The sequence below is a fragment of the Pleurodeles waltl genome, chromosome 3_2 (genome assembly GCF_031143425.1).
Source record: "Pleurodeles waltl isolate 20211129_DDA chromosome 3_2, aPleWal1.hap1.20221129, whole genome shotgun sequence".
In the NCBI taxonomy this organism is placed as follows: Eukaryota; Metazoa; Chordata; class Amphibia; order Caudata; family Salamandridae; genus Pleurodeles; species Pleurodeles waltl.
In genome coordinates, this window is record NC_090441.1 from 66922013 (window position 1) to 66934672 (window position 12660).

Here is a 12660-nt window from a genome sequence, read left to right on the forward strand (position 1 = left end):
ACCTATGGGCCTGCCGGCCCATAAGTGTGAATTTTTTGCATTTCCCAAATTGCGAATTCCTAACTGGAATTCGCAATTTGGGAAATGCAAACTCCAGAGTGCTGGGGGCCTAAGGCCCCCTCTGCTGCACCCCAAAACAATTTTGGATGACATGTAAGGTGCACACATGCCAAAAGGGCATGTGTGCGTTTCATGTCAATTTTAAAAATGCTTTTTTAATGCATTTTTTAAATTTGCACATGGTTACCACCAAGGTCAACTTGGTGGTAATAGCGATTCCTTAATGCCCAATTCGCATTAAGGAATTGCTTCATACATGTGCTTAAGGAATCGCAAATAAGGATTCCTTATTTGCGATGCTGAATTTAGAGAATTGCAAATTGCGATTCTCTAAATGGGGTCGCAATTTTAAGGAATCGCTATTTTAGCGATTCCTTTAAATTGCGTTCAGAATGCCTTTCATACATTCTGAAAGGCCTTTTTGCATTCGCAAACGGGCATTCGCACCGTTTGCGAATGCAAAAAGGCTTCATACATCTGGCCCTAAGTCCCTAGTAAAAGGGTACATAGGTACCCATGGCATGGGGTACTATGGGTAGGCTCCGGAGGGCAGCAGCATTGATTGTGCTACCCTCTAGGGCCATGCACTTAGATGCCCCAGCACTGCCATTGCAGGCTTGGTGTACTGGTGCAAACACAAACTCAACATGGCACACTGCCTGTGTGCCCTGTCCACAATACGCTGCATATACTATGGGTAAGACACTCCTCTGGCAGGCCTTACAGCTCTAAAGCAGAGTGCACCATGTCATATGCAGGGGCATAGCTGCATGAGCAATATGCCCCCACTGTGTCCTTGCTAAACCTGGGACATAGTGAGTGAACAGAGCAGCCAGTTTTAATACATGTGATGGACACTGGTCAACACAAGTATCCCAGCTACATGATTACCACTCTGAACCCTGGGTTGTTTGGTATCAAACAACTCAAAATGATAAATCCAAACTGGTACTAGTATTGGATTTATCCCTAAATGTACCCACGGGTCACCTTACTGGTGCCCCCTGCAAATGCTAAATATCCTGGCATGGTTGCTGACTGGTTCTATCCAGCTTGCCACCTCCAGACACACAATTTACAAACCTTAAGGGAGAGCCCTGTCTCTCTGGTTTGTAGAACAATGCCCTTCCTGGGTGAAGGTGCAAACACCCACTCCCTCAGAAATGTGCACTGCCATGGCGGTGAGCTTCAAAGGGCCTCCTGCCTTTCAAACTCGACCCCCAGGCCTGCTGCTAACAGCAGATGACCAACCCATTTTGCAAACCCCCACTTTTGGCAGGAGCAAAGGCAGGAAACCACACAAAGAGTAGGGGGAGCTGCCCCATCTGGCATGTACCACCCCTAAGGTGTTGCTGTGAGGTGGGCACTCCATTTAATTTTCCTCCATCTTAGATGGAAGGAAAATAGCCAATCAGGGATAAAGAAGTGACTCTCCCCACAGGAAGTGGTCACTGTAGTGGGTGTAGCCCCCCAAAGGTAAGTGTCCCATTGGACACTGCCAGGTTCCACCTAAAACATCCACTAAATCAGTATTTAATGGGCACCCCTAGACCAGATAATCAGATTCAAAAGACACAAAGAAGACCAGCATCAAGAAGATCCAAGGCACGAGAACTGTGGACCTGCTGCACAAAGAAAAGATGCTTACCCTTCCAGCTGCACCCAGGACCCGACAATTGCAGCTGAGTAGAAGCTGGACAACTGGACTGACCTCAAGAACCCCAGAGGACCTCCAGGCTTCACCAATCACCCAAGAACTCCCTCCAGAGTGGATGTATCACTCTGCAACAAGGAAGAAACCAGCAACCCAGTGAGGGTCAATTCACTGATCGGCCATTAACTCCTGAACCGGAAGTTGCAGCTTGACCTGACAAAACACCAACAACCATGAGAACAAACCTTGAAAGTGCGACAGGTTTGGTGGCACTGCGCCCTCCTTATCAATACCCTGGGTACTGGTCAGCTGACATCAGACACCAGGAAAACCAGCCCACACTGGGCTGAAAAAGGACTAGGAGGAAGCCCCAGGCGAGGGACTTCAGGAACACCATGGACCTCCCGCCAGAGTGCCTCCATTGCCCTGCAAACAACCCTTGAAGTGACTTACCTCCAGATCCAAAGGGCATCTTTGCGCACAGCTCAAGGCTCACCAAGTCGCTCTGCACCCGGCCGCCCTGTACCCTGCAACAAAGAACTTACTGTGCCCTAAGTGTCCCTTACCCCTTGCAACCTCAACACTCAATGGGGACCCCAAGGAACCACCTCTAAACTTACCTACACAGACCTTTTCCAAGTGGTTCCCCACAGTTGCCCTGCACCAGCTCCAGAGACTTTTCACTGCTGCTCCCACCAGAACCAGGAGCTGCCCATACTTCTCCAGCTGGCACAGTGTGCCCACTGATGACCTTGACCAACCTGTAAAAGAAGAACTTAGTAAACTAACTGTGTGATTTTATATGAATTTTTAAATGTGACTTCTATTGATTCCTATGGTGTGTAATTATGCACAAAAAGACTAATTTTCTTAAACTTCAAAAATCCATATCTCAAAAAGTACTGAACCAATTTTGATAATCTTGGTCTTAAAAATTATATAATTATCTGAAGTATTTTTTATAAATTGATCTCAAGTTATTTCTTTGAATGTGTGAGATGCATGATTGATACTGTGAGTACAACAAATGCTTTGCAGTTCTCCAAGAACGGCCTAACTGCTCGACCATGCTACTTTAAAAATTAGAGCATTAGGTGATCTAGTTTTTACCTCTGTAAACCAATGTGTGGTTGCCTGGACCCCATGCACAGTGTGCCTAGCTTTGCACACTACATAGAGGGCCAGTATCCTACAATAAGGAAACAGTTTGAGGATAATTGAAATTGGACAGTTACTGGGTTGGCTATCCTGGAGATGGAAATGGACCTAAAAATCAGTGTTTGAATTTTCTATGTTGTCTGGGAAGTCAAAGAAAATGTGTAACCAAACTGATGGTTTAATTTAGATCTGAGCGAATGGAATACTCAGTCACAATCCTTTCTGCCGTATTACAAGTACCATAGGATATATGGCATTTGTAATAGAGCGGACAGGATATCCATCACAATTGTGATGGAGTAATCCATCAGCCAATATAAATCAGGTCCTGCGTCTTCTGTTTTGACAAGTTGTAGGGGAACCATGTAGGCCTGCAAAATGTTCGTAAATGGTTTCACTTTCTGCAAGTGCTTGACAATATCCTCATTAATTTGCATAATCAGTGTGATCAAGGGATTGGCTGAAGGAACTTGTAAATGGAGCAGTTATAGTGGGAGCATTTGTACATACAATCCATAAGTGCTGAAGTATGGTGACATCTTTAGGGAACTGTGTAAAAAATAGTTATTCATGAATTCAGCTTGTGGAATCCAGCGGAGCCAATCACCTTGATAATTTTTGACAAAACATATGCGATATTGTTTGATGGTTTGATTTACCCTGCCATTTTGTCCAGCAGTCTGAAAAGGGTAGCTACTTAAGATGTTAGGTTTAATACCCAGCAGGGCCATTAAGGATGTTCAGAATTTGGATGTGAATTGACAGCCTCGATCTGAAATGATGGTGGCAGGAAGACTATGGTGGTCATTACAACCTCAGCGGTCTTTTTACCAGACCGCCGAGGGACCGCCGTGCGGAAGACCGCCAGTAGTGGCGGTTTGCCGCTCGGCGTTTTATGACTGTTGGCTGCTCTCCGTCCTTTTCGGATGGAGAGCCGCCAACAGCCATACTGGCGGGCGGCGGGGAAGTGGAGGTTGCTCCACCTTCACTGCCACGCCAACAGAACACTGCCCACTGAATCACGTCCTGTGATTTGGCGTGGCGGTGTTCTGTTGGCGGTGTGGTGTCGGCGGAGCAGCCCCCATGGCTCCCGTCCCCTCCTGGAGGATCGACGGAACAGGTAAGTCAATCGTCCGTTAGGGGAGGGGGTGGGGGGTGTTGTGTGTTGTGTGGGTGCATGGGGGTGTGCGTCTGTGTATGTAGAGGGGGTGTGTGAGTGCGTGTATGCTTGCGGGGGTGTTGTGTGTTTTGGGAATGAGTGCGTGTATGTCTGTATGTATGTCTGTATGGATGTGTGCGTGTATGTTTGTATGTGGGTGTGCGTGTCTGACTGTGTGTGTGGATGTAGGCATGTATGTCAGTGTGTGTGCGTGCGTGTGTTGGTGTTGCCTGCGTGCGTGTCATGTGTGTGTGTGTGTTCTGTGATGTTGGGGGTCGGGGTGGGGAGGGGGACCCTGCCACCTTTGGGGGGTGGCAGAGCTGGTGGGGGGTGTAGAGGAGGGAGTCGGGGTGGGGGTGGGGGGTGGGGGAGACCCCTATCAGTGCCAGGGAAAGAATTCCCTGGCACTGATAGTGCTTACCGCCATGGATTTCATGGCGGTTCCAACCGCAGGAAATCCACGGGGGTAAGCCGGGTCAAAATACCGCCGGCAGTCTAGTGACAGCAGCCGGGCTGGAGACCCAGGCCTCCAGCCCGGCAGTCATCTCCGCCCTGGCGGGCGGAACGGAGAACCGGCGGATGACCATGGCGGTAACCGCCATGGTCATAATACAAAGAAAAAGATCGCCAGCCTGTTGGCGGTCTTACCGTTGCTTCTCCGCCTTCCGCCAGGGTCATAATGACCCCCTATGTAATCAAACTATTTCCTTCATTAAATACTTTGCCAGTTTTTGTGAGGCTGAAAGTGTGGGTAAAGGAATAAAATGACCTAGCTTAGTGAACAAGTCAACTACAACCAACAGGACTGTACAAGATTTAGATAACAGTAAATCAGCAATAAAGTCCATGATATGAATTGTCAGGGCTGTTATGGTGGGCAAGGGTCACAACAGCCGAGGGGTTTACTAGGACTGCTATTTGCTTGGGGACAGGTGACACAGGTGGAAACATAGCAATAGATGGATTCAGGGTGATTATGCCACCAGAAGATGCCGATTAGCAATTCTTTAGTGCGTCTAATAAAAAAGATGACGAGCCATAGCGATACCGTGATGTCACTGCAATAGCTGATTCTGTAGCTGTGTCATGGGACAATAAAGTTTTCCTTGGTGAAAGGGTGGCTCTCCCCCCTTGTTTCCTTCTTTTGGAAACTTGTTTTTGTACCCGTTGTTTCCTGTCATTTGACTTAATTACCATCTTCAAATCATCTAAATAAGATTTTGCTTTTTAAGCATTCAATTGAAATACTGAAAGAATGAGTAGGTGGTTAAGTTTCTTCAAGCACAGTGTTGTTTCTCCAACAATGCATATGTCTTCACATGGTGATTTCCTGCTGAAGGCATGTTGATTGTTTTCATGCCTCATAGATTTTAAAAAGCACAGATTATTATAGTTTGTCCATACAGTTACTTCATAAATGGCTCCTTTTAGATTTTGATGTCAATGATTAAATATAGCTTTTTTGCCGTATAACTTGCAATTGTCAATTGTGTCCTGTCTTTCAGATTCTGTTAAGGCTCTGGAATAATAGGCGACTTGATGCATTGTTTTTGTGGAGTTATCTTCCACTGGGATACGATGGATCAGATACCAGTGGCAAATGCATTTGTTTCAACAAAGAAGGGAAAGTTAACATTGGGATACTTGAGGATAAGTATGGCGGTAAATGCATTTATAAGCACCAAGAAGGATTGCTTCTATTCTGTATTCTGTTGTAAGGACACCACTTTCTGAGTGAGGCAGTGATTGGTGCAATCAAGCCTGAGAACAAGTGGATAAACTGACAAAAGAAATTGGCAAAGCCAACAAATCTCTGAATGTTTTCAATAGTCTTTGGCGGGGTCCACTGGGCAACTGCTTGTACGTTTGCTTTGTCCACACTTATTCCATGTGCAATTATGTAATGTGTCGGAAAGGTGACTGTATTAGCATTAAACATATTTTGAGAGCTTAACATACAGCCTGTACTGTTATAATTGATAAAGAACTTCCCTGAAATGTTTATGATGTTCTTGGAGATTGCAGGAAAATATTAAAATGTTATCTAGGTAGGCTGCAACATGTTGATCCAATAAGTTGTCTCAGTAGACCTGAAATGCAGTTGGGACAATGCAAAGGCCAACTGGCATCACCAAATATTCATAGTGCCCATATATTCTGTTAAAAGTTTCCACTCATCTCCTAGAAGAAAACGAACCAGGTTGTTGGCCCTATAGAGGTCGAGTTTTGTGAAGTATTGGACATTATGTAGCTGATCTAAAAGGACAGAGATGAGAGGCAATGGATGTTAGTCCTTGATGATGATAATGTTATATTTGTGATAATCGATGCACGGTCTCAACTCCTTATTAGCTTTTGGTACATACATTATAGAGCCCCTGCTGGCAAGTTTGAATGTCTTATAAATCTCTTAGCAAGATTTTCATCAATATGTTTCTTAAGTCCCTCTTCTTCCTGTCGTGTAAGGGCATAGATCTGGCCATGAGGGATGGTGGCCCCAGAAACTAAATCAGTTCTACAGTCATATGGCGTAGGTAGAGGTAGTTGGACAGCTCATTTCTTGGAGAGTACATCCTCAAATTCCTTGTATTCAGTTGCCGGTCTGGACCACTCAGTATCACCTGTTCCACCAACTGGACAAATCTTGGAGAAATGGCTGAGGAAATGCAAAGTGTTCTTTTAGTCCAATCTGTCTGTGAGTCATATTGCCTACTTGGAGGTAGTTGGTCAGCTCCTTACTACTAGAATACATCCTCAAATTCCTTGTATTCAGTTTTCAGCCTGGACAACTCAATATCCCTGTTCCAAAAACTGCACAAATCTTGGACGAAAAACAGTCTTCTTGACAATAGGCTGAAGAAAAGCAGATGGTTCCTTTAGTCCAGTCTATCTGTGGGTTGTGCTTTCAGAGCCAAGAAGTTCCCAAAATGATGGTAAATGTGGGTGTGTCAATGACACTGAAAATTATCTTTTACGGATGGCCTGTAAGTGACACCGTGATGAGTGTTTCACTTTCCTTGACCATGTCTCTGCAGATCGGGACCTTCCCTTAAATAGCCTATATGGGTTCTGTCTTTTCCATCATCACTAATGGCATGACCATTTTCATTCCAAATGCATGATCAACAAAAGTGCTGGAGGCTCTTGATGCCACCAGTGCTGGAATATAGAGTGGGCCTGTCAGTAAGGATAAATTAATTTCCATGATGGAGAATGCTCTGTTTTCAGCAAGAATTACAGCCACTGAGCTCATCCCAGTCCTGCTACTTAAGGACAAGCATGGCAGCTTTTCAGAGGCTCACGGCAATTTAATACAAAGTGGTCCAATAGACCATTTTCATTTTCACTCTCCTCCGTCATTAGATAATTGTTTCATGACCCAATCTGCATTGGCTCTTCAATAGCTGAGGAATTGGAATCAACCACTGAGGTGGGTTTGCACATAAATGTGAATCTTCGTGGAGATAGTCTCTTTTTTCTTGTTCTCCCTTTTATTTGTTGTTCCATTTGTCGGGTTACATTATTTGGACTGGATAATGCATCTTTAATATCTGCATGTAACCCATGGTAGAAAGTGATAGCCTCCTCATCCATCCAAGCTGCTTCAGAAATAAGCCATTGAAAATGACCAATATAAATTACGAGTTCTTGGGAAATCTGTTTCAATTAAAGGAATGCCATGTGAGCATCTTGTTTAATCTGGTGGCTTTCAAAGACTGCTCGATATCGATCTAAAAAGGTGTTGAATTGAGACAAACAAGTATCTTGTTTAAGCATGAGAATTGTAGCCCTCATCAAGGCATCCTTGGTCACGTAGGACAGAATGAAAGATACTTTGGTTGTTTCATTTTTTAGCATGGGAAATCAATTCATGAAGTGCAGCTGGCATTGTGCCCAAAGTGGGATCTTATTTCTGAAAATAAAATACAATGAACTCCTCGCCATGGGAGGTTTCTCTCATTACGTAGGGTCCTCTTTACAGTTTGCACTGTCCTTTACTGCCAGATTTTACCTGGTGGTGATGGACAGTGAACACTATCAATTTGTCCACCTATTCTAAATATGGTAGGCAGACAAGTGGCCAAGCCTCTGCCAGCTCCTACTATGTCAGGCCGTCAGGAATGAATGTTGATGGAGAAGACAGGGTAGTCTCCACCTTTGGCATCATTAAGGTCGGCATAACTCTAATTGAGATGGGTGGACCTTAAGTTTGGCAGAAAGAGTACTTTGTCGCTGTTGCACAAACCTACTAATCGGGCCCTTTGTCCTTCTGTATGTTTCACATTAATGGTACTGACGGCAAGTAAAGGTCCTTCACCAACCTCTTAAAGCATCACCACACTCAGAAAGAAAAAGAGGCTCCGCCTTATGGTGCAACAGCAGACAGATAAGAAGCTCCACTTGATGCTGCAACTGAGTTACCTTTAAGAGACAGGGTTAGGTCCCAAAGGGCCCTTATTTCCTGGGCAGTTAACATTTCATCACACTGACAAAAACATAGAGTTAAAATTATTGAAGCTTTAGCAAAACTCAGGATCCATTTAAGATAAATCTGAATGCTTAACATCACTCAACATTTCAATCCTTTAACACTAAAAGCCATGGCAGGTAGTCTGTGTCGACACCCACACTTTTTGTTCTTAAAATGTTGCTTTGAATGGATTGCTCAGGGAACAGGTTCCGACCATTCGGGTACCTGCTCTGCTCGGTCTGCACTTGTATTTTTAATTAGGAAACAGCTCACGAATAAGAAGTGAATATTTCAGTACACTAAAACAACACGTGCTGCAAATGTGGAACACCCATACTTGAACTGTAGAGTGAATGTAGGGTAGTAGAAATAGTGAAAGGCTGGGGAGCAGGGATTAGAGTAGGACAAGCAGGGTCGGAAAACAGTCAGGTTCAGGGAGAGATGTGAGAAAGGGGCTAGTACCGGACAGGAAGTGGTGTGGGGCAGTTACAGATATTAGAGAGGGAGCATGCAAGGCAGTAGGGGACAGAGAGTAGTGTACGACTGCTGAGGATGCGTCACCATTGAGCGTGTAGGGCAGGGGTTTGTGTGGGGTATCAGAGATGTGATATGTGGAGTGACGCTGGGAAGTCAGCGATGTGGGGTAGAGAGGGGAGCTGGGCAGGAGGACATGTAGGGCAGTGTGGGATGCAAGTGGTGTGAGACTGTCAACCATGCTGACAGGGAATGGTGCAGGGTAGTTGGGATGCAGGCGTCCAGTCTAGTGACATTACTATTAATTACTTATTTATCTCGAATAAAGCAGGTCGTCGATGGCGACTGAGGCATTAAGGAGATGGATGTGAGGCCAGCAGGAAAGGGCCATATCTGAGAAATAGCACGTGAAGTATCAGATGAGATGATTAATGTCAACAACTACTGCGCTGGCAAATCTTTTTTCCTGCCCGGAAGGATGCGGTCTAGATTGTTCATCTTGTGAGCCGGTGGCTCCCAGTGAGTGGGGCAACTACACTCCTCTTATTTAGGGGACGTATTACAGCGCGGAAGACGTACATCTCTGCATTTCAGCTCCACAGAAAGAAAGACGTAGCAATTTTTCTAGACGTGATGCTTTAGGCATTGCAAATAGCACGGAAGAAGCTGAATAAACCAATTATTTGATGAACAAGACATTTTCACTAACGTAATTTGGGGGCCTGAAGGATCCAGGCAATTCAGTATTTGTTCCGCCAGTGTTTTGGCAAATGATGCCCTGCTGTGTAATTACTGCAAACCCGGCACAGGAAAGGCCACTTCTTAGCCGCGCTTTAGCGCTGGGGGCGCATTACATGCACCATTATCCCCGTTACTATGTGAAACAAGGTCAGCCAGATAGCATATCTGATAAATTGTCATATCTAACAAAGCAGCAGTCCTTCCAGAATTAAGCAATATGTGTAATCGTCCAGGACTAAAGCGCCGAAACAACATCAGCAAATCTTAAAAACACAAAATGCATCTACCAAAATTGGGCCTAAACTAAGAGCAAAGTTGACGTGGAGAACCAATTACGACTGTACTTGAGCTGCAAAGTTCCAGTAATAATGGCGACAAGGACACAGCCCGCATATGGACACGGTTGCGTCAACACAACATACTTTGAAAGTAACAACGGACAACCTGTTAGATACACGTGTATGCAAATAAAAATTACTTTGTCACAAAACACATTTGACAGTAATATACTGTGAGATGGCTGTGTTCTCAAGAGGACTCCCGTTGATGTGGAACGTTGAAGTAGAACGAAAATGTAGAACCTGATGAGGAAAAAATGGTGTGGGTTTGAACAAGAGGCTGCAGTTGTTAGAGTGACCAGTTGGTTGAGGCATAAATGAAGGACTTCTTGAATCTAGCGTCTTATATGGGGATTTACAACTTCACATTTGGCGACCAGCGATGAGATTATCACCTCAAGATTGATTCGGGACTTGTTTGCTTCGGTTAGCTGCAACTAAGGACGTCGGCACCTGCTGTACAGTTAGTCTTACTATCTTTGTTTGGGCGCAACGCTATGCTTGAATCTAGGAGTGGATCACATGTTTGTGGATCAGCAAAGATTTAAGAAATATTTGTGGTGTGTCCTGGCATACTCGCTACAATTTAGTGGCCTTGCTGTTGGGTTCAGGCCATGATTGTCACAAGCTTCCTGGACGAGGAGTGGAACTCGGGCGTGGACCTACGCTTGAGTCAAAAGCACAAGATGAGCCATAAGCGTCATCACACTTTTGCGCCATCGACGGTAACATGGGCATATCTGTTCATGTTGAAGTGTCCATATTGGATTGAGCATTGTCAGAGCATTTGCCATTGGCGGATGGGAAGTAGCAGGCCCAACAAACAATGGTAACAAAAGTGAGCATCATAGCAGTCTAGCTTCTTTCACCCTGTGCAGCGTTCGTGAGGAGTACCGTCCACAATCTGAGGAAGTTGAATGATTGACTAAAACTTAGGTCAGTTACAGCGCTTGTCCTGTTCACTGTGTCAAGCACACCTTCTGTGACAGGCACATATACACTAAACAATGCACAATTCCCAGTCTGATTGTTGCTTGTCCTTGAAACGGTGACAAGCATACCTTCTACATTGCTTGTTCAACAGGAAGACATACAGAAATACGGTGACAATCTCACTTTACTTATGTTAATTCTAAAATATAGTAACTAAATTAGGTTGCATTAATGTAAATAAGACTGTTGTTACCAAAATTGTTTCATAGGTGAATTGAGGGTCAGTGAAGCACATATACTATAAGGTTCCCTTTGGGTAAGTTTTGATTCTTGCCTACATATACAGTTTTAGTATTGAGTGTGGTGGAAAGTGTGTGTGTGGTGCTATACTAATAAAACCCCATAAGTTGGACAGCTTAAAGGTCACGCAGATAGACAGAAATGCAAAACGTCTCCCTCATTTTCTCTCAAAAGTCCTGGAGAGCCACTTGTCAAATGGCAGAAGTGAAAGAAACTTTTTGCGAATTATGTAAGATTTGTTGAGCAAACCTTAGTGCAGAGCGAAAGAATGAGCTTTTGCTTCATTGTTTAGGAGGGGAAGGAGAAGAAATCTTGGAGGATTTGCCAGACTTAAATAATACAGAACAAGGAAACTTGAATGAATATTAAATCAACATTATGAAGTTAGATCGCCACTATTTACCTAAAGTCAGCACCGTAATGAAATGCAATACTTTGGCATTAGAGAACAAGTGAAGGATGAATCTGTAGAGGATTTTGCTACAGCACATAGGAAATTGGCAGCAAGTGGAAAACTTGGAGCTCTAACAGAAGAAAGGATAAGGGACCAATTTGAACTAAAATGCTTTTAGGATAAGATAAGAGAAGACTTGTGGCGAAAGAATGAACTACCACTAGAAAAGTTTATTGCCAAGTGTGTTGAACATATGATGAAATGTGTAGGTGAATTAAGCAAGAAGAACAAACAGAAAATTAACACAGACAATGTTACGGAAGTTGTATGTCAGGTCAAGCAGAAATCTAACACTTCAGGTAAAAAAGAAGTATAGTAGAACCAAAAGAAAGTTCTGAATTTCAAGGTTCCTGTTTCAGATGTGGGACTGCTGGACATAAGGCCAATGCAAGTTTTTGCCCTGCGATTCATATTGTGTGCAATTGGTGCAGCAAAAAAGTCACTTCTCAATGTGTTGTAAAGGAAGGAACAAGAAAGAACAAAAACAGGAAGTAAAGGAAATCGTGTTTCAAGTGAATGAATGTAAGAATGGACATCCTTCGAAATGGGTTAATGTTGAGAATCATAAAATTCAAATAAAGTTTGATTCCTGTTCACAATTAACTTTGTTTTATAAAGAAGTACATATTAACAATTTTGCAGGCAATGTAAAATTGTATAAGCCAGATGTAAAACCCCCAGGGTATGATGGATCACCTATAAAGATGTTTCTAGGTTTCTAGAGTACAATGGAAGATTTACAGTTGCCAAGATATATGTGTCAGACAAAGGTGATAAGGTAATAAGTTGGCCACATAAGGGCCGGTTGGGAGTTACACTTAATCCTAATGTTAATCCACCTATTCAGGTACAAGAAGTAATAGAAGATGAAAACGAATATATATGTTCAAAGACTTGTTTAGGGATGAACTAGAGTGT